This window comes from Bos indicus, chromosome 6 (genome assembly GCF_029378745.1).
Source record: "Bos indicus isolate NIAB-ARS_2022 breed Sahiwal x Tharparkar chromosome 6, NIAB-ARS_B.indTharparkar_mat_pri_1.0, whole genome shotgun sequence".
Taxonomy (NCBI): Eukaryota; Metazoa; Chordata; class Mammalia; order Artiodactyla; family Bovidae; genus Bos; species Bos indicus.
The window spans coordinates 62,292,371-62,315,827 of NC_091765.1; the positions used below are offsets into that span (position 1 = coordinate 62,292,371).

Below are 23,457 nucleotides of genomic sequence, written 5' to 3' on the forward strand. Positions count from 1 at the left end.
TGTCTTCTTTTTTTCCCTCTTCACTCCACAATTTACAAGTTGTACTATAGGTTGAACGACATGAACTTACCAATATTCTCCTATTTTCCCATAAAAGTTTCACGAGTCCCTCAAATAATTTGGGATTAAAGGAAAGTGAATAATAACTGTGGGCAGTTAGTGAATAAAAACAGCTTAAAGCCACCAGAAAATGTTTTTAAAAATGGAAGAAAACCTATCTGTTTTACAGTTTAAACCAGCAAAAGATTCACACTGGACATTTTCACTTGGAAAAAAAGAACAAACGTCACCTGCTAATTACCTCTAATCATATTTCTAGAGACTGACAGTGATAGATGAGGAGATGTCCATTTTTTATTTCTTCAGTTTGAGGAAGGGATCCAGTCATGCCCTGCAGAGAGAGAAAATGCATTACCTTGTGCTTTTCTTAACCAGTGTGAGCCACCATTTACCTTATGCCTTCTTTCAGTCCCAGTTGAAATTATCACCATGGCTGCACATATATTCATAAAGACATGGAACTCAATAGAGAAGAATTAATCTTCCTAGAGTAGAACACTTAAAATTAAAAAAAGATGAGTGGAAAGAGCCAGCACAGAGGGGAAAGACAAGATAAGTGTCTCAAACACCCAAGGATGGAGAAGATCCAGCACTTTGCAGGGGCCATAGCCAGACTTGTAACAGGAGAGGAAGTCATCTGGAAAATGGCATTTCTCACACACCAGCTGTAAGTCAATCTCCTGGGTAGGAGGATCAGATTAAACAACGCTTGCTGGTCTCTCATTTCTATGAATGTAATGAGATTCCAGCAACAGAGTCATTCTTTTGTTCCGTGGTTTCCCACCTGCTGGTCACATTTTGCTAAAGTCATCTTCTTCTACAAAGTCCTCCCAGGAAGTTTCACATGCTTGGTCCCAAATGTCCCTTTTGTGAAAGAAATAGATTAATAGCATGAGAAGTCATCCTGATGTGCAGCCAAATAAGAAATTGAGTCGTGATCATTAAAATGTAGGTCATTTAACAGCTGGAAAGGACAGCATGAGAGTTCTTGAGGAAGTTAAGAAATGGCAGGGGGGTGGAGAAAGACAACTAAATAAAAATATGAAAATGGCAAAAAAGCAATGAAGAATTTCAGAAAATAAAGGAGTGAAAAATCCAACTGTTGCACACAAGACAACAGCAAAGTAAGAAGAAATAATTGTACCTGTTGAGAAAGTAGATTATAGTTCTGGTTGCACTAATTATTCATGTAATTTTGAACAAGTCACTTAATCTTTACTTTTTAAAAGAAGCTTTATTTAATATCATTTATATTTCATGCCATTCACCCATTTAAACATACAATTCAATCCTTTATAGTATATTTGCAGAATTATACAATTGTCACAGTCTAATTTGAGAACATTTCATTACCCTCAAAGAAACCTAATTCCCATTAGCAGTCACTCTTTATTCACTCTGCTTCCAAACTTGGCAACTACTAAAATATTTTCTGTTTCTATAGATTTGCCTCCTCTGGACATTTCATATAAATTTCACTTTATGTAATGTTTTCAAGGTTCACCCATGCTACAGCATATATTAACACTTCACTCTTTCTTATTTTACATAATACTCCGTTACATGGACATACTGAATTTTTTAATTTATTTAACAGTTGGTAGATATTTGAGCCTTTTGTCTTTCTAGTGATTATGGATAATGCTGCTCTTAGCATTTGTGTCAATTTTGTAAACCATTTAAGTTTTTCATAATCTCATCTATAAAGCAAAATTAAGAGTTTATGCTTTACATTTCCACATTGAGGAAATTTTCATTTTAGTTCTCTAGTTGATTTATGACATAGTTATTGAATGTAATTAGATACATTTTCATCTGATATGCCTAGTAAAACAGTTAGCAATGGCATACATTACTCCCTTTGAGGTGATAAACAGATATACATGTATGCTAAGTTGCTTTACTTGTGTTAGACTCTGTAACCCTATGATCTGTAGCCTGCCAGGCTCCTCTGTCCATGGGATTCTCCAGGCATGAATACTGAAGTAGGATGCCATGCCCTTCTCCAGGAAATCTTCCTGACCCAGGGATCAAATCCATGTCTCCTATAGTTCCTGTGCTGCAGGCAGATTCTTCACCACTGAACCACCAGAAAAGCTCATAAATAGATGAGAGCTTTTCAAATATTTGTTAATTAACAGACCATTTAATTTTCTCTTGTATTCATTTAGCCACCTATCCATTCATTCATCAAATATTTACCAAATGCTTATGAGTGCCCACAATGTGCTATTTCCACAAGGTACACAGTGGTAAATAAGAGAGAGCTTCAGTTCAGTTCAGTTGCTCAGTCGTGTCTGACTCTTTGTGACCCCATGAATCACAGCACGCCAGGCCTCCCTGTCCATCACCAACTCCCGGAGTTTATTCAGACTCACGTCCATCGAGTCAGTGATGCCATCCAGCCATCTCCTCCTCTGTCATCCCCTTCTCCTCCTGCCCCCCATCCCTCCCAGCATCAGTCTTTTCCAATGAGTCAACTTTTCGCATGAGGTGGCCAAAGTACTGGAGTTTCAGCTTTAGCATCATTCCTTCCAAAGAAATCCCAGGGCTGATCTCCTTCAGAATGAACTGGTTGGATCTCCTTAGAGCTTACATATAAGAAATTTATATTCTAGTAGAGAAGAGAGGACATGTATGCACATCCATAAGAAACATGGTAGAACGTGAAAATGGCATTTATTGAGACTTAGATATATAGTCTTGGTGAGTTCATAGTACAGTTCTTTGCCTACCATGATATTTCAACAAATTATTTGTTGTTGAAACTCTTGGTTGAAATGATCTAGGAAAAGGCTTATTTAAATATAGAAAATGACAGGATTCAAGTAGGAGGTACTTGCTGTTGGAAGATACTGTTGTAGATGTTACAGCAATGTATAATAATTGCCAAAGAGAACTGGAAGTGGTGTTAGCAGCAAGTTACAGAAGCTCAGAACTTGTGCCTTACGGAGCCACGTGATCATACTTTGGCACAAAACAAATCATCCTACATTGCTAGCCAGTTTGTTTGACTATATGCTGCATTTCAACATCTTTCTTTTGAAATAATTGTGGCCTTCCCTTTTACATCATTCTGGATTTCTGTTAAAAATGCCTGATGAAAGATGTAACATCTAAAACTGTAACATAATAAAGGAAATTTGTTTTGTTAACTCATTAGGTATCATAATCCAGGCAGTATTTTACAAATACTCCTAGTAGTCAGTGTTATGAAAAATTGCTGGGCACTGTATTTTCTCAGAACCAATGACGACACTTGATACCCTGAGCAAGTTTTGCTAATTTGGTTAATTTATGAAAAATAATATGAATATGATTACAAAGTTTACTGAATTCACATTGACCTGAAATAATCTTGGATATTTTAGCTTACAAGATGGATTCATTCCAATCATAACCATTGGCCATCTGTTTCCTTTCCTGAGAAGCAATAAAAGAATGTACTAATTTGTAATCAGAATGCAATGAGACACTACAGCCATGAATATTAGAGTCCATCAAGAGAATTCTTTTGGTTTGTACCAATTAGTCATTGTTCTTTTATACTTGTACTGAAGTCACAGGAGATGTCACGAAGGAAGTGAGGCTATAACTGAATTTTGGAGAAAAAACAAACAATCTTGAAGATGGGTTCCACTATGAATTCATCCTCTTTACATATAACTCCCCTTTTCTGTACCTCTACCCCCTCCTTCAAAAATTCTTACTATTATTTATCTGGTCAGTTCCCTCTGTACTTCTCTACAAGAGCATCCCCAAATTTTCCTCTTTTCTTAAAACCTCCAGTCTCACCAACCTTGTTGCTATCAACTCTATCCTCATATAATGACTTTAAAGATAGTAAATTCAATTCATTAAGAAGCCCCAGAAATACCTTCCAATGTACAAACGACCTTATAACTACACTCATTACCTTTTATCTTCCTGCTACCTAAAAGTCCTCTTTCCTCTCAAAGGCTTATCTTTCCCTCTAAGCTCTAGTTCCCTTCCTGAGCTGGATATTCTTCATCTGCCCTCTGCGTCCACTTTCCACCATTTCTACCCTGCTTTATGTCCCAGGAGAATGAGCTGTAGGACCTATATCAAGGCTCCTTTGCCCTCTGGCACCAGGTTGGATTTTGCCCGTGGAAGTCACCAGAAATCAGAGAGCAGGAGAATGTTGAGGAATAGTCTTGCCCTTATTATCCTCCTTCTCAGGCTCAGGGGTTGGTGATGAATGTGTTCCTCTATCAAAGTCCACAGCATTTACACTGGAGCTATAGGTCTCAAAAGGTCATGGTAACCATTTGCTCTGTTATCAGACCTAGTGGAGTGACACTGTTGCTGACCCCAGGAGCCCTTCACCAGTTTGGGTTCCTTTTTCATAATCCTGTCTCTAATTTCAGCTCATTAACTTCATTCTTTTTTTTTTTTTTTTTTTTGAGTGTTTCTGCTACTTGTCAAGAACTTGAGGATACATGTTCTTAGCAAATACTCATCAAGAAAAAATTGTTTGGAACTTGTAAATAAGATCAAAGGTGAACAGAATGTCCTTTTATTATCATAAGGGGTCATTGTTTTACAGGTCCACACAAGGGTTATCCAGGGGAATGTACTTTGTTCAGCTCACAGTTTATTATGATTTAAAGGTCCCAGACTTAGTGAAGTTACATGAATAGTTCATTTATGCATTTTACACTATAGTGATGTAAATAAGGTCTGTCTAAATTTTCTCTTCTGTATAAAAGCACTAAAGACTTCAGTTTTTGCTTTTCAGGATATTAATCAATTTGCACTTACTCATGGGGTCGCAAAGAGTTGGACACGACTGAGCGACTGATCTGATCTGATCTGAAGCAATCTTGTCCTTGCATTTCTTTGATAATGTGCTGTGCTACACTTAGTTGCTCAGTCGTGTCCAACTCTTTGTGTCCCAGGGACTGTAGCCCACCAGGCTCCTAAGTCCACGGGGATTCTCCAGGCAAGAATGCTGGAGTGGGTTGCCATGCCCTCCTCCAGGGGACCTTTCCAACCCAGGGGTCAAACCCAGGTCTTTTGTGTTGCAAGTGGATTCTTTACTGTCTGAGCCACCAGGGAAGCCCAAGAGTACTGGAGTGGGTAGCCTATCCCTTCTCTAGGGGAACTTCCTGACTCAGGAGTCCAACTGGGATCCCCTGAATTGCTGAGCTATCCAGGAAGCCTTTCTTTGGTAATGCTATGCTATGCTATGCTAAGTCACTTCAGTTGTGTCCGACTCTGTGTGACCCCATGGATGGCAGCTCACCAGGCTCCCCCGTCCCTGGGATTCTCCAGGCAAGAACACTGGAGTGGGTTGCCATTTCCTTCTCCAATGCAGGAAAGTGAAAAGTGAAAGTAAAGTCGCTCAGTCATGTCCAACCCTCAGCGACCCCATGGACTGCAGCCCACCAGGCTCCTCCGTCCATGGGATTTTCCAGGCCAGAGTACTGGAGTGGGGTGCCATTGCCTTCTCCGTTCTTTGGTAATACTTAAAAGTAAATCATCTGATTAAATCACTTTGAGCTGGTCTTAATATCTTACAAGTTACCTCATTGTTTAGCAAATCAAAGAGCATTTTTGATACATGTTCTTTTTATATTTGTATGAGAGTTGTGATTTTATGTTTCTGAAAATTCTCCTTTAACATCTCTTTTGACTATCTCTCCTGTCTTATATCCACTTCTTTAATCTTTATCTATTGGTTCCTTCCTATGTTCATTTAAAGCATATTCAAATCTCTCCTATCATTAAAAAATAAAACAAATCCTGGAAATTTTCTGTTTCCATTTATACTTTACACTTCTTGAGACAATTGCCTGCATACACACACATCTGTCATTTCTTCATCTCACTTCTGTTTCTCTTTCTGTTGACATGATTTCTTCCTCCATGATTCCAATGAAACTGCTCACATCAAAGAGCTCCTTATTCAATTTAATAAACATGTTAAGTCCTGAAGTCAATTGAATTCACCATAGCATTTGACTCTGATGTCTCTTTTCTTGAAATATTCTGTGGAATCATAGTGACTGTGGTATCATGCATTCTTGATTTTCTTTCTTCTTTCTGATTGTAATTCTTTTGAGTCTTTGAGGGATTGTGATGCAGGGTTTGGTTATTCTTGAAAGTTATCACCTGAGCCTGTTTTTTTTTTTTTTCCTTCTTATTCTTCATATGCTCCCACATGATCTCCTTCTCCTTCAGAGGCTTCAGTTACCATTTAGTTCTATGGCACAGGCCTAGCTTTATCTCTGAAGCACCAGGTCTGCATATCAACTTCTATTAGACATCTTAGATGTCCCAGTACATCTCAAACTCCTTATAGTATCAAAAGAACTAAACACTTTCACTCTCTCATTTGTTACATTCTCTGTGCTTTGTGCATTAAGGAATAGTGTCACCATTCTGTGGCTGCTTAAGCAGAAAAGAAAGTGAAAGTGAAGTCGCTCAGTTGTGCCCGACTCTTTGCGACCCCACGGATAGTAGCCTGCACCAAGCTCCTCCGTCCATGGGATTTTCAAGGCAAGAGTACTGGAGTGGGTTGCCATTTCCTTCTCCAGAGAATCTTCCCAACCCAGGGATCGAACCCAGGTCTCTCACATTGTAGACAGACGCTTTACCGTCTGAGCCACCAGGGAAGTCCAGAAGCAGACAGTTTTCTTAAATTCTTCTTCCTTACCTCTTGTATACAATTAAACTCTAAATTAGGACAATTTTACCTTTTAAACATATCTCATGTCTACTTTTATCTGCATCCTGACTCCTACTCTTTGGGTCAAGTCACAATGATTCAACTGCCTCCAAATTAGCCTTCCTGCCTCTATTTTTGGGCTTCTCTGGTGGCTCAGATGCTAAGAATCCACCTGCAATGTGGGAGACCTGGGTTCAATCTCTGGGTTGGGAAGATCCCCTGGAGGAGGGCATGGCAACCCACTCCAGTATTCTTGCCTGGAGAATCCCCATAAAGAGAGGAGCCTGGTGGGCTACAGTCCATGGAGTTGCAAAGAATTGGACACAGCTGAGTGACTAAGCTGCTGCTGCTGCCACCTCTATTTTTGCCATTTATCTAAAATGCTAATTGAATTTCTCTCACTTTGAACCCTCAAGTAACTCCTGTTTTCTTTGGGTATGTCCAATGATCTTATCATGGTGTTTAAAATCCTTCATCCTCTGACCTTGACTTCCTCTGCAGCCTCATTTCTTGTATTTCATTTATGAACTCTTTGCTCTAGTCATAGTAGGTGGGAATAAAAGCTAAGTGGAACCCAAACATTGAACTACTTAGAAATACGCTTGCTCTCTGTTTTCTGCAGAATAAACAAAAATTTGCAAATTTTGGTTGATGATTTATTTGTGCTTATGTAATAATAGCTTCACTGGGAGAGGGAGTCCTTTGTAGGTCACTAGTTGTCCTTTATGTCTTGCTGAATGTCCTAAGATTCAGCCCTAACTGCTGTTTACTGAGGTCATTTTTCAGGGCTGTTTATGCAATTGATAAGGTTGAGAGATGAGAAAATATCTCCTTCTACCCCCAGACAAAGGGCAAGCTTGTTTATTCCTTTCTATAAAAGTGGTTTTGGATTCCCCAATCTCAGTTTTTTTTTCGGTTAGGATGCACATACCCTGCATGGGTAGTGTCTATCTGGGCTCCTCCTTGTTTCCTTGTGAGATCTGGGGGCAAGAAGAACCATTGTAAATATGCTGATGCTCCAGCTGCTTGCTGTGCCATGAGTAATAAAACCCTTTGTCTCTGACTCAGGAGTTTTGTCTCTTCTGCCAGCATCCAGGGAAAAATAGGACTAATTTATTAGCTTGTAAATAAAATCAGATCTTAGACCTGATTGTTTTTTATTTTAAAGTTGTATTTTTGCTTCTAAGTAATTGTAAGACAAGTTGATAAAAATGTTGCTTTTTTTCTGAATAGAAAATTAAAATAATGAATGGTTTAGGTTAGTGTTGGCATTTGGCAATTGTGGTGGGTTTTTTCAGTGGCTCAGTCATGTCTGACTCTTCGCGACCCCATGCACTGCAGCACTCCAGGCTTCCCTGTCTTTCACTATCTGGCAATGGTACTTGAATGTAATTTTAGAGGGGAATCTCAATAGTGATAGGTCAGCTTTTGATATCAACTTCTATATAATCATTGGACCTAAGGCAATGTTAGAAATATGAAATCATGTTATTCTTAGTGGCATCTGAAGGACATTAAGAGATTCATTAATTTTTTTCTTTCAAAAATATGTTAGCACTTAAAAAAAATAAAAGCACAACATGAGAGTTGTGACTTAAGTTTTATTTGGGGTCAAATGAGGACTACATCCCAGAGACAGCCACTCGGGTATCTCTGAGGTACTGCTCCAAAGAGGTAGAGGGGAAGACCAGGGTATATATGATTTTAGTGAAGGATGATATGTGCATTCAAGCACACATTTTGGCAGAAGGTTGCTGCTAGTCATGAGGAGCAAATGTCTCCATTAATGATTTCAGGGCTTTTCTAGGTATGAAAAGATGCAAGAAATTGAGCTCTTAAAATCTTCTCCTGAAAATATCTAACTATCGGAAGGCCTATTCTGCCAGTTTTTCTCAGAGCACAGAGGGCCTCATTCCTGATTTTCACCTTGAACTACCTTCAGGTTATTGAAGGTCAGGGACTGCAGTGACTAGTGACTTCATACCTTTGGAACCCAACGGAGAGCAACGATTTTTAGTCGGAAGCAACTCTAACGTATTAGCACAATCATAGCAATGTGAATCATCAAATGTGAGTTTGATTTTTTACTTTCTCATTCAGGTCAGCATCACTGACCTGACACTGACCTGAATGAGAAAGTAAAAAATCCAACTCATTCTTTCATTAATTCATTCTGAGAAAAAGAAGTACCTACTAATTTCCAGGTAGAAATTTCTATTCTAGAGAGTATGAATTTAGAAATAAGTGACAAAATCCTTGCATCCTTATAGAGATTACAACTAGTGGGAGAGCATGATATGCAAACATTTCTAATATAATGTATTGATAATAAGAATTTTGATAAAAATAATCATGAAGCCATAGTAAAGTGCCAGAAACCATTATCTATGATAGTTTATATATATGTAACTTATTATATGTTTTATATATATAAATATGTCTACCAGTTTGTTTTTTTTTTCTTTTAGGTGTGTTAGTTTCTCAGCCATGTCCAACTCTTTGTGTCCCCATGGACTGTAGCCTGCCAGGCTCCTTTGTCTGAGGAATTCTTCAGGAAAGAATACTGGAGTGGGTCGCCATTCCCTTCTACTCAGGGATCAAACCTGGATCTCTTGCATTGCAGGTAGATTCTTTATTATCTGAGCTACCAGGAAAGCCCAGTTTATATATACTAATTATATGTGATAGTTTATATATACTTATATATGGTTGTATACATACACACACACACACACACACATATATATATATATGTACCCTAGTATATAAATGTGTATGTGTGTGTAATTATTAGGAATACTAACTTTGAATTAGGTTTATTGTTCAGAGAACTCAGAAAGAGTACATAATTTGTCTTACAAGCTTGTGTTTTCCTGAGTGTCCGTGAGAGAAAATGAGAATATTCATGTTCGGTTGTATTTACTGAATATACACAAGGTCAAGTACTTCTGTTGTAAGACTTAGATGACAAGTTAAATTCATAAAGAATTAAGTTTGCTTGGAGCACACAGTATTTTGCATTTTAAACTGTAAGGACCTGGCAGACTGGAGAAGTTTCATGTATTGTGGTGGCATTTTGAAATTTCAAAGGCCCGCTATTGATTTGACTATAAGATCCATGTTATGTAAATTGGAGTGTGTCTTTGAATGAATGAGTACAATAGCAAGACAATATATTTGTCCCTGAACTAAATTTCATATGAGGGCAAAATCTTTCTTCTGCTTGCCACTAGATCACTGGAGCATGACTACCAAAGCTGTGGTACCAGCATGACTACCAAAAATGGCTGTGACCCCAGGCAAAATAAATAGAACTCTTAAAAATGTGAGTGTGGTGAACACGGTGATTTACACAATCCCATTCACAAGCCCGTCTCCTCATGAGATGTGGTACTAGCCTGTGAGATGCAAGCCCAAGGGGCTGAGTGAGCTGTCCCAGATGCCATGGCTTCTCTGATGAGGAGGGACAGGCATGCAGAAAGGCCCTTTTGGCCTTATTCTTTATTACTTTTCTCCAGTTGCGCTCTTCTTTCCTTACCTGTTGTCATGAGGCCTGTTAGTTCAGGAGTTATTAAGAGATTGGTAGGCCACAATGATGAAAAGAGGTCTCTTACTGTGGCCAGGGCATAGAGAAAAAAGTTTGTGAACTCTCAGTAACAGTCAGTGAACACAGGTACCGCCTTCCCTTAAACGTATTGTTCTGTGAGGGAAAAAAAGAAACTGTTTAAGCTGCTCTTAATCATGTTTTCTTTACTTGCAGTTGAAACTTATTTATAGAGTAGGAAAAATGTATTTCTCTCCCTAAATTAATATTAAAATTTTATTATAGTCTTTAAATTATAGGAAACTTTCAGCTCATAGCTTATTATCCTTTGACTCTTTAGGAAAATTCAAATTTTGACTTTACTGTTTAATCCTATTGGGGAAACACCATAGGCCAACTTTAACAGCCTGGAGCAGTAATTGCTTAAAAAGCCTTTAGTGAAAGTGAAAGTGAAGTTGCTCAGTCGCGCCAGACTCTTTGCGACCCCATGGACAGTAGCCTGCACCAAGCTCCTCCGTCCATGGGATTTTCAAGGCAAGAGTACTGGAGTGGGTTGCCATTTCCTTCTCCAAAAAAAAGCCTTTAATAGGATATAATTCTCTATTTCAATTCTTCCTGCATGCTTCTTTCTTTCCTTTTGTCTCTTCCATTTTCCCTCTCCCTCCATCTTCTTGATCTCTTTTGCTTCCTTCTCTATTTCTACTCATAACCTAAACAAAGACTATACTTATTAATGTGTTAACTGAATATATTTTCTGTTTCCTATTATAATTAAAAATTGATAAGTAAAACATTTTAACTTATAGGTTTATGATGTTGCCTTATTCCAAAAAGGATTTGTACTGCCATGATTTGTAATTTCCTTTGGAAAAAAACAGCTGCTTCCCTAATATCTTAGATTACCTCTATGAACTTTAATATTTTGAGTTAATTATTCATGAAAGAAGAATGAATTGTCATCCCTTGTCTGAGAATGATGAATAAGGTAATTATAATTTACTTTCATGAAGCAGAAGCAAAAACCAAAAAAACGATAAAAGTCTCTATTTCTTAAAATGTAGAGGAAACTTACCTTGACCTTATGATTTAAAGGATTCAGTGTCATCTGTAACTTGTTTGTCATTAGTTCATTCATTCAACAGATGTTTACTTAGAGACTGCTGTGTGCAAAGAAATACGGGATCCTTTATTGCCCACCCCTGAAGGGATATGTGTGTCATTAAGAAATAATTAACTTTTTTCATCCTTATCAGAATCACCAGTCCAAGTAGCAAAATATATTTATCTCATGTCTGCTGAGGTGTAACATCACCAGAACCAAAGAGAATGAAGAGAGAGAGCCAAAAGACTGGAGGCATAGTTTTCTTTCTAGGTCTTACAGATGTTGGAGTTATTTTGCTCAGTAACTTACTGAAAATATAAGATCCTTATGATTAGTTAAGGTTATCTTAATTTCTTTATTTTTGCAATGGACAATCTGCAAAAACTGTGAGAAAGCTGAGTTGTTTAGGATCATGGAAAACTCTCTTTGGAAGAAGTACATGGTAGCACACAAGAAAACAGAGGGCACAGGGTCTGAGGTCCTAATAAGAAAAGAGGTGATGAGGAAGTTGTCAGTCAGGATTTCCTCTGTGCAGGAGGCCTTTGCCTCCATTGACCCACTATGCATAGTCTCCTCATTTAAGGCTTCTAAAACAATATTAAAGAAAGAAAACATATGGAGCATTTGAGTTCCTAAGATCATTCTTTTGCTTCATATACAATTTGTCAGGTAGTTCTAGAGTTTAATATTTAGTTCTCTGTTTCAAAATTGGAAAGATACAAAGGGACCTTAGAAAGAGTTCAAAGGAACAACTCAAAGAGAAAGATAGGTCTTCTGAAAAGATTTAAGAAAAAAGACTCTAAAAAGGAAACATCATCTATTATTGGCCATAAAGAAGACATGAAATTTGGCTGATTATTTTGGCATCAAACAAAAAGGCATAAAATGGCCTAGAAATGGTAAGCCTCTTCTTAGTAATCATTCTTTTAATATTAAGATTTTTATTAAAGTATATTTGTAATTATTCTGTGTTCAGTACCCTTGAAGAGCAACCATTCTTTCATTTTGATGAAATATCTTTTCTCCAGCATTTGTTATTTGTAGACTTTATTATGATGGCCATTCTGACCTGTGTGAGGTAATATCTCATTATGATTTTGACTTGCATTTTTCAAATAAGTAGCAACACAGAGCATCTTTTCACATGCCAGTTGGCCATCTGTATGTCTTCTTTGGAAAAATGTCTAGTTTATATGTAATTGTCCAGCTTTCCCACAATCCAACATCATGGGATATCATTCCATTTCTTTGAATCACCTTTGATTTCCGTTATCAATGTCTCATAGTTTTCAGCAAATAAACCTTTCACCTCCTTGGTTAAGTTTATTCCTAGGCATGTTTTTAAATGGGATTTTTTTTTTTTTTACTGTCTCTGGTATTTCATTAATAATGTATAGAAATGCAATGGATTTCCATGTGTCAATCTTGTATGCTACTACCATGCTGAAATCATTTGTTAGTTCTAATAGTTTTCTTTTTTTTTTTTTTTTTTGGTGGAGACTTTAGGGTTCATTATATAGAGTATCTTGTCATCTGCAGATGGTGACAGTTCTACCTCTTATTTTCCAGTTTGGATACCTTTTATTTATTTTCTTACCTGATTGCTGTGACTAGGATTTCTAATACTGTGTTAAATAGACACAATTAAAGTGGACATCCTTGTTTTATTCCTGAGTTTAGTGGGAAGGCTTTCAGCTTTTCACCACTGAGTATTATGTTAGCAGTGGGTTTGTCATAAATGGTTTTTCATTATGTTGAGATATGTTACCTCTGGTGAAACTTTTTATCATGAATGAATGTTGAATTTTGTCAAATGCTTTTTCTGTATCTACTGAGGTGATTGTGTGGTTTTATCTTTCCTTTTGTTAATGTGATGTATCACATGGATTGATGTGTATATTGAATCATCCTTATGACACTGGAATGAATCCAAATTAATCATGGTGTATGGTCCTCTTTATGCATTATTGGATTTAGTTTGTTAAATAGTGTTGAAGATCTTTTACTATTTAGATAATTATTATCAAAATTATTACATTCCTGCTAATATGAGAACCCAGTGATGGAAAAATTGTGTCTATTTTGTTCACTGTTTTATCCCCATTTCTAGGTATATAGGCTTTTAGTAGGCATTGAGTGAAGGTTTTTTCCTATTAAATTGAACATCTTTGGATATAATAAACATTTAGTTTCAAAGATGTTTATAGAAATCAAAATGTATTAGATACCTTAATTTGAAGTGGAAAGAATATTCGTTCATATTTTGAAAGGTAGAGGTAATGTTCTAAGAAATTCTTTCTAGTTTCTTGGAGTCAGGGTGGCTCAGAACTCTCAACGTAGTCCTGGAGTTACTCAGAATCAGATAATTGGAACTGGTGCATGCAACATAACCTAGTTGGTATTTCAAAAAAACATCAGATTTTGTACTCTATACAGATATTTAAAATTATGTATTAACTGATGATCCTAGCATAGAAACAACCTTAGGGAAGCCTACATTTTACTATAGATCAATTTCTTTGCTTTGCTTTCCCATTGTAATGACTATAGGACCTTAAGGCAATGATTTGGGACAAATTATCATTTCAGATTCAGCCAAAATTACTTTTGGTTTTTAAACTGTACAAATCTGAATGATTGTGAGAGCTTGGATTCTAGTAGCAGCTCTGTTTTGGCAAAGCTAAACCTAGATTTATAAATATTAATGTGTCTAGATGATATATCTCAAGTTATTGTCCTTAAAATTTTTGAATAAATTCTGGCTAGGAAAGAAACACGTTTTCCAGCTACTTTTGAAAAGCCATATGTTAAGTGGCCAGGAGGTTCAAGATAGTTCTAATAGATCACATAAATAGAGGCAGTCTTAAATTGTAAGGATTATCTTGCATAATTAATTTGAGGTTCAGAGGCAAGATAATCAGTATCATTTTCTCTAACAATCAAGCATCTTTAATTGAGTATTGCCTCTCTATCCTTAGGGGACCTTTTTCCAATTTGAGCATAGACTTGAAAGTGTCACTTTCAATCAGTCTTGTACCAGAGGGTACCATTTTCCCATATAAGTATCATCAAAGAGATCTGAAGATGCTTTTTCCGTGAGGGCTTAGATACCGAACTTCCATGTTGCATTGCATCCTTTTGCATGCATCAGAATCTTAGTTTCTCTCCAAGCAAAAATTAAGATTGTTTCCAATTTTAATTTGCCTTATTGTTTACAGATACAATGCTTTTCTTATTTTAATTAAAAAATGTACTACCAAAAAAAATTTTTTTTTAAGTCTTTGTGTATAGATGGATGGGGGCTTCCCTGGTGGCTCAGAAACTAAGGAGTCTGTCTGGACTGCAGGAGTCCTGGATTTGATCCCTGAGTCAGGAAGGTCCCCTGGAGGAGGGCATGGCAGCCCACTCCAGTATTCTTGCCTGGAGAATTCCATGGACAGAGGGGCCTGGCAGGCTACAGTTGCCATGGATGTGGTCTCAAAGAGTCAGACACAACTGAGCGACTAACATTTTCACTTTATTTCATAGATGGATGAAGTATATGTCTTGACATTTGCCAAGCAGTTGATTTAAAATTTTTGTCTCATAATTAAAAGTAATTATAAAACATATTAAAGAAAGCAACACCTTTAGGAATATTGCTGTATAAAAATTTGAAAAATTGTGAAACTTCCTGGAAATAATTAGAGATATTGGGCTGAAATGCAGTTTGAGTGCATAAAATCATAGCAGAATAAAATATCACAAATCACTCAAAATACTAGCACTGTTTTTTAGGCAGTTTTTATTGACAGATTTTTAAAAATCAAGTAATTATATAAATTTTAATAAAATTTATTTAGTTCATCAGACTATAAAAGTAAGGAGGTTTAATTATAGTTTTGTGAGGAGTTAAAATTTCAAGGAGGGATATCATAGAGAAATGGTAACTCTCAACTAAAAATATCAGTGCTTCTAGGAGGAGATAATTCTATGCCTTGGGAAAGAGATATTTCAAGATTAGGGTAGAAATTTTTGTTACCAGCAAGCAAGTACACTTTGAAATGTTCTGATATGCTGTTGACAAGACTTGGAAGCCAGCTTAAAAAGACCTCCCACTGGCTAAGCTGTGACAATTTGAGCATAAAAATAGGCAATAAAAATAACAATTGATTAAAACAGCAGCACCTAGAAGAAGCCATTATTCATAATTTTGTTTAAAGGATAACAGAACTTAATTTTCTCTTCATATAAATTGATCTATTTCAGGTTAAATTTTTAGAGGAAAATTTCCCCATAATACTGTATACATTATGTATATATGTGTGTGTGTGTGTGTGTGTGTGTGTGTGTGTATATATATAATGGTAATAAAGAAAATACTGATGTGTGTTTGTAGATATAATTTTTAAGGTAAGGACCTATCCATACACAAATAATAGTGTGACCACCACTATTGTTATTGGTATTTTGTGGACTCTACTTTGTTCACCCTTCCTGTATGCTTTGCTGACCTTCCATTATGGATGATTTGTCCTCTTCTAGAAGTATATCTTAACTGCTTTTATTTAGAATCTATTAATGGGAAGAATCAGTTTGTTTCCATCTAATGATTTTCACATTTTCCCCTCTTTCTAGAACTGGACATACAATTCTAGATTGCCTTTTGAATGTATTTTTTGAATATATTTTCTCAGCATTTTCTGTTAGCATTGTAACTTCTGATTTGTTTTCAAATTGTCATAATTTAAAAATATTCTTTCATCTCTGAATGCTTTTTCCTATTTTTGTTATTTCTACAGGAACAGTGACTTAAGGTTCGTTTTGTTTGTTTGTTTATTCTTATACTGTCAAAGCCCAGAATAATGTCTGGTAGTAGCTGCTCCATAAATACTTCTTGAATGAATAATGTACAGGTTTTCACCATTTTAATCTGACCTTTGTCATAGAATTCTTGTATGAGTCTAAATAACTTAGTATAGTATGGAGCACACAACAACTACTCAGTAAATGATAGCATCTATGCTCATCGAGAGAAAGGGATTGTTAATCTCTGTAACAGGCAGAGAAGAAGCTGTCTGTAAATATATGTTTCATGAGCTTACATTCTAGAAAATAGGCAAAACAAAGCAAAGAACAACACACCCATATGCACTGTAGCTACACTAATTTCTTCTCATCATATTTTCAAGTTTAAACTCAAATATTGATTTTGTTTATTTTTTTCCCTTTGGCAGACACAAAAAAAGTTTGAAGTAGTAAAATTTACAGCAAAAAACGTACAAAATAAAAAGCAACTTTTCCATTTCTAGTTAATGGTGCTACACATATAAAATCAGAATTGCTTGCTTAAGAATAGAATGTAGTCTTTGTAAACTGAAGAGTTTATCCCTTAGAAAGGCCATTTTGATGAAAGTTTGTTCATCAAAGAGTAAGAGTAGGAGTATTAGACCAACTTTTGAAATAAATTATTAGTAACTCAGGATAAAGGTGGTGTTCTTAGGTCGTGTCATTGTAGCTATTCCTTCTTGCAGTGTCTACATAGAAATAATGTTCCATTATATCAAGACTTCTAACCTTCTCTCTACAGATCTTCAAGTAAATGAATAGAAATTTTTCTAATGGCATTCCAGATCCATCAGATAATTCCATTTGAGATTTCTGAGGCGATTCTATGCCAGTGTTTTTCATTCTTCTAATTTTTTTAGGATATGTTTTTGCAAGAATTCCAATTGGATAGATTTTATTGTATTAGACCAAGTCATTCATAATATTTATATGATGCCAGTCACACATTCAATAAAAGTAATCAAATTAATGTGCAATCAGTTTGTCTTTATTTACTTTGCTAAAATTTAAACTTATAAAGCCTACTTGTTGATAGCATATTATATTTGATGCAATTCAATGTTCCATGGTTTCAACAGGATTCAACAGGATTGGGTTATCAGTGTTACTAGAAGGGCCCTATCATGTTTTATAAAATGATTCTCTGACTTGGAATTTCACAGTGAGTGAGGTGTTGATTTGAGCTCTCTATATGCTTAATATAGTCCCTCAAAGTGCTAAAAAATGTTCCTGCTAAATCAAAGAATCCTTCAACCCTTTAATGTGAGTGCTTTTTTGCATGTTGCAGGAAATTTTGAGAATATCATTTAGTCTCAAACACACAATCCAATGTGATGCACTTATTTTGCATATGGAAATGTTGCCTGCCACATCGGTAAGCAAAGGATGTTGCCTCCACCAGGCCTCCATCCACTGCAGCCACCCACTACTGTGCACCCTGAGGGGATTCAGGATGGAGAAAAGCAGGATACTGGCCCTAGGAAGTTAGGGTGCATATCAGAGGAATGACTTTAATGAGCCCAGACTCTTGCATCTTTCCATTCATATAAAGCACTAAATTCATTAACTTGAGATGTTTGGTTTTCTTTTATGAACAGTAATCTTTTGATGTTCTGACTACCTGGTTTTTGTTGCAGAAACTTCTGTATATCCTGGCTCATCCCTTACCCCTCAGAGCAGTTCATCATAGCTATCTGAGAGGCTGTCTTCTGGGTTTACTTCCTTAGCAAGTCTGCCAAGTAAAACATAATTCTCAGCTTTTAGATTATGCATTTTTTCAGTCGACATGCATTTTGTGTCTTTCATGAAACACTGGCTATACCTTGAGTGAGTGGTAACAGCTCCAGACAAATGCAGGAACCCGTGGCTCTGGGTCCTTCCTCTCCTCTCAACTTGTAGCACATGCCCATTCCTGCAGTCCCTTCTAGTTCAGAAACTTATGAATCTCAGGGCCCAGATCAATTTGTTGTGGCTATTTTTCATCTAGTAAAAACAAAAAAAAGTGTTGAGAGTGGAAGAAAGTCCCTTTGCCAAGGATCTCAGTGAATATATTCCTTTGGAATTAGAGAGGAAATTAAACTGTGGCTGAACTTTTATCCTTTTTTTTCTTTCTGAAAGCTTCCTGTTGTTTGATGTCCAGGATGATTGCTTAGACTACTCCCGGAGACACTGCTAGCTTACTTAGCAGAGCCTGGATATTTTTAAGATTTGAAACAGACAAAGCTGAGAAAAAATAAATTTTGTCTTTGTAGTCTCTGTTTACTGTTTGTATTTGGAGAGACTTGTCTGTGATACATTGCATCTAAGCAGTGGGGTACCAGATACTGGTACTGATACTTTTCATTAAATTATTATGATATTTCTATTTATACAAAATTAGGTGACAATGATCTCATTGATTCCTATCAGCTTTTCTTTCAGTTTTTCAGATGATTCAACGATTCACCTTAAATCCATGGCTCTTAAGAGAATTTCTGAATTATCACCTAAGAAATAATTTTCACATATGTTTTTAGAAGGTAGAAGTTGTCATATGAACTAATGGGTAGGTTATAGATGAATACAGGTGCAGATTGGAGGAGAAGAGAAACACATTTTAATACTTAATGTGACACTTAAGACAGAATATAATTTATTGGTTTAGTTCACAAGCTTAGGATTTCAGGCAGCCCTGAGTTGAGTCCTGGCTTGGTTTATCAGTTAACTTTTTTTAATTGCAAAGAAGCAAATAATGGCCAACTTAAGCAAAAAAAGGAAATTTATTGGCAGACTGAAAAATTGGAGAACCACATCTTGAAATAGGAAGAAACCAATTGTTTTGAGTGGAGCAAGGAACAAGAACTAAAGGAAATTTCTCAAGACAGAAACAATTCATTTACTTCTAAATGGATAGGACCTCACTATTTTTTAAAGCCTTGCACCAATGCTTCAAGGGTAGGAGTCCCAGAAATGGGTGTTTGGCTAAATTTTATTACCCTTCTAGTTCCAGTCTAGTGGGAAGAAAGATCTGGTCCTTCAACTTTTACAATGTAAATCAACTATTTTGCTACCTACTGTTGTTCAGTTGCTAAATCCTGTCTGACTCTCTGTGACTCCCATGGACTGCAGCATGCCAGGCATCCCTGTCCTTCACTGTCTCCCAGAGTTTGCTCAAATTCATATCCCTTGTGTCAGTGATGCCATCCAACCACCTCATCCTCTATTGCTCCCGTCTCCTCTTGCCCTCAATCTTTCCCAGCATCAGAAGACTTGTTAATGAGATCTGATTCCCCAAAAGGAAACTGGAGTCCTGTGGGCAAGTTACAGTGGAAGCTATGGGCTAAGAACTAACAAATGTGCCTTATGCTTGGCTTTTTACTAGCAACGTGATGTTGTTGAGTCAATCTCTCTAGGCTCAGTGCTTTAAAACTTTAAAATGATGATAATGATTCCTGCCTTTTGGATTGCTATATTAATTAAGGTAGTCTATGGGAAATTCCAGGTACATACAGTAAATATATATTTACATACAGTAAATTTCAGGTACATACTCAATAAGTATTAGGTGCTACCATTATTATTTTGTCATTTTTACAGTTCTTTACATTTTCTTCTTTAAATCTCACCATATACTGTTAGGTAATTTTAATAGATCTTATTGTCTTTGTTTTATGCGTGAAAACCCTGGACTTAGGGGCACTGCCCAAAGACTTGTTCTTCCAAGTCCATGTGTTTCCTACTATACCGCGTTATTATCAACTTGGGAAAAAAGATGAGGGAAAAACACTGATATAGACGGTTCTTTCTGAGAAATGGATCTTGAGGAAATTCAGAGCAGACTCTTCCTGCAGATTGGAGGGGCTTGTTGTATATGTTTCCTAGAAGTTGAGGTTCTGAGAGTGAAATCCTGACATGTGTTCCCAGGGTGAGCTCTGAGCTGTAGTTCCACCACGTGGTTTTTTGATTTCATTGCTAAGAAATCCAGGTTTGTAAAGCTGTGTTTTGAAAGTTTAGCCCTGAAACTGTTAACCTGTTAAACTGTGAGAGTACTAGGGCAACGACCTGTCACCATGGAATTTTCCAGAGCAGTTCTCGGCCGTGTGTGTGGGGGCAGACCTGCATCTGTCTTCCCTTTCAGCTTGACACCTAGACACCTACACCCAAGAGTGGGGTTGGCTGTTTGATAACAAGCTCAATTTTTGTCTCTGTAAGGTGACATCTCTGCCAGGATGAATACTTGCTTAGTCTCAGAGTCTGTTTTCAGAAACCGTGAGGAAGCTGGCATTCTCTGAGGTCTATCTTCCTTTACTGCTCTCTCTGCAAAAAGAAAGCAGAAGTATGTTGGTAGTAAACAAGGTCAGCCTTCTACCACTTGGCTGAGAAAGCACACAAGAAAGGGATCCGAAAAAGAACGCATTTAGTTTCTTTTGGGACCTACAGAGTGGGTCTTCCTGATTTCTTTCATGTTACTTTTCTCTTTTTTTTTTTTGCCGTTTTCTTATTTATTTATTTTTGGTTGTGCTGGGTCTTCATTGCTGCATGGGCTTTTCTCTTGTGGCGAGCAGGGGCTGTGGACCAGCAGCATTGGCATCACCTGGGAGCTTGTCGCCTTCCCTGGTGGCTCAGTGGTAAAGAATCCACCTGCAATGCAGGAACCATAGGAGAAACGGGTTCAATCCCTGGGTCAGATCCTCCAAGATTCCCTGGAGGAGGGCATGGCAACCCACTTCAGTATTCTTGCCTGGAGAATCCACATAGACAGAGGAGCCTGGTGGGCTACAACCCATGGTGTCACAAAGAGTCAGACATGACTGAAGTGACTTTGTACACACAGGAGCTTGTTAGAGTATTTATCTCACTCCTGACTTACTGAGTCAGAACCTTCATTTTAATAAGATCCCAGGTGCTTCTTCTGCATGTTAAAAATTGAGCAATGCTGCTCTATAGCACTTTTTATACAATACCTGTAAAATAATAATAAAGTATAACAAAGCATGTGAGGCAGAAATTATATATCACTGATAGAATGACCTCCATTGTCATTTTTTTCTTTCTAGCTCTAACATTCTCAGAATCCTAGAAACGATAGAAACTTGATCCTTCTGAATACAAATGAAGTTGGTAGTTTCAGAGTCCAACTCAAAAAAAAAAAAAAATAGAATTAAAATGTGATCATGAATGAGGGATGAAGGAAAAGGTCTTGGTCATCAAGCCTAGTTTTTTGTGCTCCATCCAAGGACTGAAAGCACTGTGAATGAATGATGGTTGTCCATGTGATCTTCAAGGAGCAGTAGGGATCCCGAGGATCCATCTTAGTTTCTCTCAGCTCTCCATCCATCCTCAACTAGCTCACTCACATTTATCTGTTCTATGTAACCATTTTTCTGTTCATGCTTTACTTAGAGAAAAAAAATCACAACTTAAAATATGCACCAAAAAATAAACAAAAGTGATCCCCACCCCAACTCAAAAAGCCAAGTTTGAAAACCACTTTGCTAAGCCGGGCATTATAATATTGTATTATCAAGGAATGGGTTAATGGTTATTAAGGTGTTGCATGCTCAGTATACTAATTGGCATGTTAATTTTTTTTACTTACAGAATAAGGAAGGAATTCAAACAAAGTAGTTGCGGGGTTAACTTGCCTTCTCTGCTCTTCATGTTTCTTATGTTGGGAGTTGGCTATTTGGTTTACCCACAGGGTTCATTTCAGGGATAGTTATGATTGCATAAGCTCAAAGTTCTGTTCCAAAAAGTTATTTTAGTTGAGTTGAGCTCTGTTCAATATTTGTTGATTGCATGCTATATGGCAAGGACTGTAGTAGTAGCTGGATATGTAAAGGGGACAATGACACAGTCTTATACTCTCGAGAAATTTGTAGGCTGGTAAACTGGACAGGCATGTAAATTGATCATTTTAAAAGACTAATTTCAGTGTTATGATACTGGAATATTCAAGACATTGGGGGTCTCAGGAGAGTAGCATTATGTGTTTGGAGAAGAGTCATGTCCCCTGGGGCTGAGTTTTGCATGAAGGGTGGAAGTAGGTGAAGAAATGAATGCTGGAAACACATTCCAGGTAGAAGTCACAGTGAAACTAGAAATGCTGATGTAAGAAATGGCATGTTCTATTTTGGGAACTTTGCCAAGATGCAAATTATAGTGCAGGAGAGGCAGACAATTAGGCTGGAGAGATAAACTAGTTTCTGGAAAGAATCTGCCAAACTTGACATGCTTGAATTTATCTATAAGTAAGTGATGTCATGAATTCTACATTAGGAAAACAGCCACTACGGCCACCATTACCATTGGTTTAAAAGAAAAATGCACTCATTTTCAATCATGTTGTGAAAGCATCCTCGTTTTCCTTAGAGCCTGTTGATCTTCCTCAATATAAGAATGGTTTATAAAGTTTTGTCTCTTTAAAGTGTGAGGGAAAGAGGCATGAACAGATGGGAAAAAACTGTCGTCCAAGAAGATAGTATCTAAGTCAGCACTATGTGTATTGGGGGCATTAAAAAGATCACTCAAATTTTTGCATGGACCATTGTGACTCAGACCCACACAGCTGTAGTGGTATAAAGTGGTGAGGTGACCTATGGAAAAGGGAACAAATACAAAGTCTTTGTTTTTGTAGAAACCACCATTGGTGCATTGCAGTGTCTATAAATTTACAGCAATGGATATCAGAAAGAGCTTATTGTTATTAATAACTTTATATTATAAAAGGAAGGAAGAAAGTACTTGTGTATCCCCATATACTGTCTACTTTCTTCTCTGTAAAGGAAATGATTTATGGTAAGAATTAAACTCCATGAGAGTCAGCATATGTTTTTTGTTGTTGAATTCATAACATTTAGACATATTGTAGGCACTTAAAAACTATTTACTGAGTAAATGAATGCATGAGTTAATTCACTAGTATGAAAGGGGCTAGATGAGTTTTTTTAAACAGTGTCTTATTAGCTAGATAATACCATTGATAAAAAATAATAAAAACTATAAAGAATAATGCCCCTGGGAATATGAAGAGAATGGTATACTCTAAAGGTGTGAAATCATGTTGGTCAGAGGATTTTATTAGGGATAGTGAGGGGATAGGTGGTGGGGGTATATAAAATTTGAATTAAAAATAAAATATGAAATATTATTTGGGATTATAAGCAATTTTCAGTGATATTCTAAAAGTTAAAAAATAAGTTAATAATGCTTATTGATAAAATTCAAGCAACTACAAATAAATTAATAAACTTG

At 36.8% G+C, this 23,457-nt stretch overlaps 1 non-coding gene across 1 annotated transcript in view; it reads left to right on the forward strand.

Annotated features, from left to right (window-relative positions):
* The first annotated feature begins 9,224 nt into the window (after positions 1-9,224).
* Positions 9,225-23,457, forward strand: part of LOC109560146 (uncharacterized) — a 240,703-nt gene continuing 226,470 nt past the window's right edge. Inside the window, exon 1 of the transcript XR_011567033.1 lies at positions 9,225-9,374. This is a non-coding gene — a transcript (uncharacterized protein). The remainder of the gene's footprint in view (positions 9,375-23,457) is intronic.